Here is a 6943-nt window from a genome sequence, read left to right on the forward strand (position 1 = left end):
TCCTACTTGGATAAGTCTAATAACTATTATTACAAGTACGACTTCACAATCTGATTAGCAATCATAGCTTTCAAAAGCGGCTGTCGAACTCTGATCTTATCAGCAACGCGTCCTTTAGATAAGGGATCATATATTCCCCAACTCTCAAGATATCGTATAGACATAAGACATGGATTATAATCATTCTCTCTGTCTATGTGTTGTTTCCTGATTTCCGATTTACGACGACTGACAATAGACTACAATTGAACACATCAAGTTAGTCCATGCTTAGCCAAGCGCTAAGGGTGTCATCACTAAATCATCGAGGGGCCCACATATATCGCTATTATCCTCTTAGGATAAAAGGAACGGATAAACGTTGACTCATATGCTTGCCCTATTTACTCATCAAATCACACACAATAATATGTTTTATAACATCAAGTTACTGATGCGTTTACACATTATCAATGTGTAACCGACTCGCAAACAACAACTCATATCTCTTCATTTCAAGAATATTAGATATTATCGTCTCACAATCACCCGTGATAAAATCCATAAAGTGATTCACATGAGCATGGGTTTAATCCAATACTCAAATCTTATTTCATGAGCACTCATGAATACTGTAGCATACGTTTGCTATGTCTGAACGCTTTAGACAATCTACAGTCGGGTTCATGACAGTCTTACCTCATTACCTACTTCCAAAGTATGATTGACTATGGATGTTTGAATAACCTAGTTATTCGGGAAGTCAAAACATGTGAAGTGAAACACAAGAATAATCGAATCCAATATGGTCTCAAAACTTTTGAGTATAAATAAAACACCTTTTATTTAATCACCATACTGATTACACATTATTCATTGTATAATGTTTCCGATAATCAACTTAATACTTGAATCAAAAACAATAGTCATCCCATACTTCAAGCATGCACATTATGTTTACCTATGGTACATACCTTGTGAAATAGATCAATTGAACACATTTCTAATGATGCTCATTTCATAATTCCTAATCCTTATTATAAATGTATGAATACCAAATTCTTGCCACTATTAGAATATGTTAGATTCTAACATTTTATGCAATGATCCTTTTGTAATGTCATAGCACCAAAGTCACCAAGACTTTTCCAATGAAGTTACAAAGAGATCTATTGAATATTGTTACAAGACAACTCCATAGATATGAAGTCTCACATTCAAAGTCCATTCCTTTGAACATCCTTCTTACATAAGAGTTTCTAGCCTACACATACATTCTTAATGTCTAACTCCCAATATGGAAACATTTTCATATGACAACACATTCTAAATAGAATCCTATCTATTCATAATAATGTCGATATGGTCCATCCATTTCCATACTTCCAACTGCCCACAAGTGACCAATCCTTGGCGAACCTTAGATCGTCCTTGACAGTAGTGTAACTATTTTAGCCATATCCGATTCTGGTCCCTTTCCCTCTTAATGCCCTAGGCATTTGGAATAGATAGAATGGTTGAATATTACAGCATATGCAATCGATCATATACCCAAAGCGTATGGGATATGATACATAATGTCTTACATAAAGACATGATACTTTACCAATCTCTTGCTATAATTTGTCATATGTAGAATTTCCAATGTTGAAACATTTCAACATGGTAATAATATATGTCCATGACTAAGTTTGATTAAAATTTCTCGATCTAAGCTTTTAGATTTGAAATGAAGTATAAGTTCCTCTCCCTTAGTTATAGCAAAACAACTTTTCAACCTCTGCAACTTTGTAAATTGAAACTTTTGTTTTCTATAATTAATATTGCTAACTCGCAACACTTAACGTAATAATTGTGCTCCCACTAGCATAATAATTACATTATTATTAGCATAACACTTATGCTCCCACTAGCTTTGACATGTATTCAGAAAAAGAGTCAGACTTCTATAAATCAATACTTATGGACTCTCTTTACCAAAGTTCATATTTTTGATACAAGATACTTCAATAAGTCTTTATCTAAGCTTCTCAAACTCATACGTCTTTCCTTAGATAACTCATATGTGTGTCTAAACAATTCTAGAACTTATAGCAATAAGTCCCGAATGTTCAGACCCTTTTGCCATTTCTCACAATTTGAACCATGATGAGGGATGTCGTAATCATAATCGAATTCGACAATGCAAATATCACAATCACTATCTCCTTAAAATCTTCTTAGTGAAAGCGTTTCCTCACAATCATTTTCATGAAATGGAGAGAAACCTTACAACTTAGATATTGTGGTGTATGTGTTCCTATCCATGTGACAAATCCAAACTCATATGGACTGAACTTGTTCAATCTTAATTTATTTCCACTTGGCAGCACAAGGGCCAACCATTGCTTCCAAGCTGTTCAGCATCTCACCCATATCGATCAATGTACTTTCATTGATCAAGGTGCATTGCCTTTATGCAGTCAATTAAGAACTCGTAGAACTTATATGCATAGTCAACTTTTACTGGAATAGACACAGAAACAAGAATATGTCAACATGATAGGTTACAGACCTCAAGTCGTGTGCTAGCGATAAACTATAGGTTTATTCTTGATTTGTTCTTGAAACTATTCAAGACCATTTAGACTCCCAATGACCTCTTGAAATATAAGATTCTCTTATCAAGATACATTTCTCGAAAAACAAATATTGAGTTAGTGTTGATTCTTATCAAGACAAAACACAACATACAATTGGTCTTAGTTGGTCTTTGTCTTGCCCAAGACATCACAACTTACCAATTTCAAATGTTCAAGAGTAAGAAAAATTTTTTACTCCACATTTGATGATGTGTTATAAACCTACTTACGACATGTCACTCAAGTCACAATCTTGGAGTATAACTCTAATATTTGATTTTGGAACGAAGTATGATTCATCTTCTTGACTTAACCATTTCAACAATTCCTAATTCCTCTACTTATCCATACAAGTGCACTAAGGTTTCCTTAGAGGATTAATTGTGATATGGTCTCATAATCATTAGGATAATCATAAAACACGATACTCAAGTATTCTCCTTTCCTTTCAGATCGGAGAAACTTTTATCTTTCTGCCTAATTGATTCTTCATATGCGTTCTGCCATTCATTGAAACTTTTCCAATGATTTAGATCACACTTAATCTTTTAAGCATAACCACATTTACTAAACTTTTAGCAAATCATAACGAACTGTCTTATCGTTATTTGTGGTGGACTTGACTAGTGCACAAAAATGTGTACTAGATCCCCTAGTCCTTCACTTGACTCACATCTACATTGGAACAAGGAATTAGTCTTAATTTCACACATATGAAGGTTCTCATTCATCATACAATGCAAGTCGCATGATTCCAAGTTTCTATCCAATTGAAACTTGGATGATGATAATCATTCCTTATTTGGTAAATTTTCGACACTACCAGAAATAACATAACTAAGAATCACATCCATTTTCAATAGAAACATATAAACATCAATTTTCACAACTACGATTGCAAGGATATATAAATAAGATAAAAATCAAATTTATTTTATTTATAAAATGCTAAAAAATTTGTCCTTACAACGCAAGTACAAACGAAAACTATGTTACCAAATATTCCTAAGAAATCTATCATAACTCCTAAATAGCAGCTTAAAAATCTGATCATCGAACCGTGCAATTGAAATTCATCTCTTCGCGATCAGACTCAGCTTACGCTTCTTTTAAGCTTCCTTTCTTTTCTTCGATCTTACATAACATCAAAATGCAATCTTATTACATCATGTATTAAGAATCTACTATAGAAACTTAATAGAGTTAGATAGTGAATTTACCTAAAGCAGAGTCATACATCTTGACTCTCCCATCCTTTCGATCTTTCAGGTAGATACGGCAGCTTCGCAACCAATGCCCCTTCTGTTGGTAGTAGAAACAAATAGATTCTTTTAGAACAACACATGGGACAATCTCATATTCAACCTTTCTCTTTACCATCCGGTCAAACGGTTTGACCTTGGCCAATCCCTTTCCATTAGGAAGAGAAGACTTTTCTGGACTTCCAATGTTGCTATTGTCAATGTCCATGGAAGTTTTGGAGGTTGATCTACCAGTCAAATTTGCTTTTCCAGTGCGCCAAATCATTGTTGATTCAGCAGTAATAAGCATATAGGTAAGATTAATGAGGGTCACGTCGTGGTCCATCATATAGTAATATTTAATGAACTCACTATATGATTCAGGAAGTGATTGAAGAACCGAGTCAACATCTAACTTCCTTGAGACAACGACACCCAACATTCCCAACTTCATATAGTAATATTTAATCAATGTGTGCACACACAGACTTTCCATCTTCGTATTTACTTGCCAATAGGTCTTGAGTGACCTTGAACTTTTCAAGTCTTCGAACACGTGGGTCAGTGATAAGTATTGGAGGAGGTGGAGGAAGTGAAGCACGATTTCCATTTCCATGATCCAATCGTGGAACATCATCTTCAGGTAAGTTTTTTTCAAAGGATTCAAGAAGACCATAGTTTGACATCTACAAAAGGGAGAAATTCAAGTTAGTTGATTCAATCCTTAATATAACACCCAAATGAAATATTAAGGCTAGGACCCAACACAATATTCTTCAATTCGGAAAAGGGATGCCGTAATCCATTTGAAAAATATTTGAAGGTAGATAAATGACGATTTACCAATTTCAACCATGAAAAACGAAAATAAACATTAGGTTTTAAATGAATTGAAACTCCTAGATCATTTGAGATTCATTGAACCTTTCAATCGCATGTTTAATCTCGATTATGCCCTTCAAGTTTGTGACTAAGATACCGAGGATCACAAACAAGGTGTGAATAACCATGAAAAATAACTTGGTACTCTCGATGTTGAATACCACCCAATCAATGTGCCGGTTAACCACACATGCTCCAGTGGTCAATGATAATCTTACGAGAAACCCATTGCCATCCTTCCTTAGTCCTTTATTGGTGTGCCGGTTAACCACACACGTTACTAACGACCAACAAGGTGCAGTGTGCAATTTCATGGCTTTGCACCAAATTCACATTTTTCCTAAAGTAATTAAGATTTGGGAATTTATAAAAGCGTTTAGTTACTTCGTATTTCATTATACCTATAATGGAAGGCTGTGTCCTATCCTAACCGTTCGACTAACGACCCTCCATTAGTCAAGAGTATGGTGGGTAAGAGTAGATACCCAATGGCGGTCATTTTACAGGCCGCTTCCTTAAACAGCCCTTATAGACCAGCTTCGTGAATAAGGCCGACTAACGGTAAGACTGACTTTTTACTTATACATATATAATATATTAGTCTTTTAATTTTATATAGTATAAAGGTGTATTTTACACTTTTAAAATACTAGGTGATTTAAACTATTAATAAATTAGACTTTTAATTTGATTAATCTTAAACCATATTATTATAGATTTATTATTTCTCTCTTTTAATTAAACACTTAATTAATTTAATAAAACCATAAGGGAGTAATTTGAACTATTCAAAATACTAGGGTTTTAGAATTTAATATTTGAAAATTAAAACTTTTTAATCAAATTTTAAATTCCAAAACTTGAGGATAAATTTTCAAACTTTTCAAAATATTAGGGTTTAACTATTTAAATTTAAAAAACTAAAAGTTTTAATTTCAAATTTAAACTATAAAACCTAAATGGTGTAATTTAAAACTTTTTCAAAATTACTACGTTAAATATTTGAATCAAAATAATCCTATATTATCCATATTTAACCAAATCCACCAAATTTGATAAGGATATCATATACCAAACAAAAAAAATCGATTTTAGGCATTAAAAACGAGTTTTGGTAACTATCCAAATCAAAATTTGGCAAAAAAATCGAAAAATCCAGCAACATATGACTCAACTCGTCGAGTCCACTATGGAACACATTGGGTTCATGCAACTCGTCGAGTCCATACATGGACTCGGAGAGTTCATCAGTCAGACAGTAGAATTTTTGATTTTCTGATCTTTTGGCAGTTCACTTTTGCATCTATTCAATAGAAAAACGACCTAGGCTCTAATACCACTGATGGGTTATGATCATAACAACATCCTATGGTGTACATGCAACCATGATTGCTTTAGATCTCAGTTTTTCTAATTTGAACATACAACTATGAATACCAAAGCAATAACCCTAATGACTAGCATACAAATCCAAAAATCACCTATGATTTGGGTTAGAAACATCACCTTAACTTGTTATGTAGCAATAACAAGAACTCCTTGACCTTTGAAAGCTTAGTTCCCCAAGTGTTGCCCCTCTAATGGAGTCATAAACACTAAATTCAAGGAGTGTGACTTAGGAGAGAGGTGAAATTGGCTAGGGTTCTATCAAACTCATAGGGGGCTGAATTCCATATGCTAAGGGGTCCTTTTATAGTTGTGTGGGCTGCTAAGGTTTTAGGTGGCAACCCTAATTCTCTGCTTAGGCCTTAATCAATCCAAAGAAACCTTCTAGAAGGCCCCTTGGATGAAATCTTGGTAGGCTTCCCATAGATTTCGTCCAATCCCTTCTAATAGGATTCTATAGCCTAACTTGCAACTATCAACTAATTGCAATATCAGTCCCCTTAATTTAATCAGTCTCTTTTAATAACCAAATTAATTTCTGATCAATCTAATTAAATAATATGATTTGCAAATAATATATTAATCTTTTAATATATTAATAAAACCATTTTGAGTATCAACTTATTATTCACATAATAAATTATACTCTTTCTGCTCTTGTCATCCTATCAAGTTGCATGAGTGAAGGCAACCCAAAAGGACCATGCTCATAATCAAATGAAGTACATACCAAAAATAGTTGTGGGCTTAGACACCTAATCCAACAGTTACAACATCACCTGAACTCGTAATTCATAGTAAGGGTTAGAGTATCATCGCATGAATACGTAGTTA

The sequence above is a fragment of the Lactuca serriola genome, chromosome 3, assembly GCF_051521515.1.
Source record: "Lactuca serriola cultivar US96UC23 chromosome 3, Lser_US96UC23_V15, whole genome shotgun sequence".
Lineage (NCBI taxonomy): Eukaryota > Viridiplantae > Streptophyta > Magnoliopsida > Asterales > Asteraceae > Lactuca > Lactuca serriola.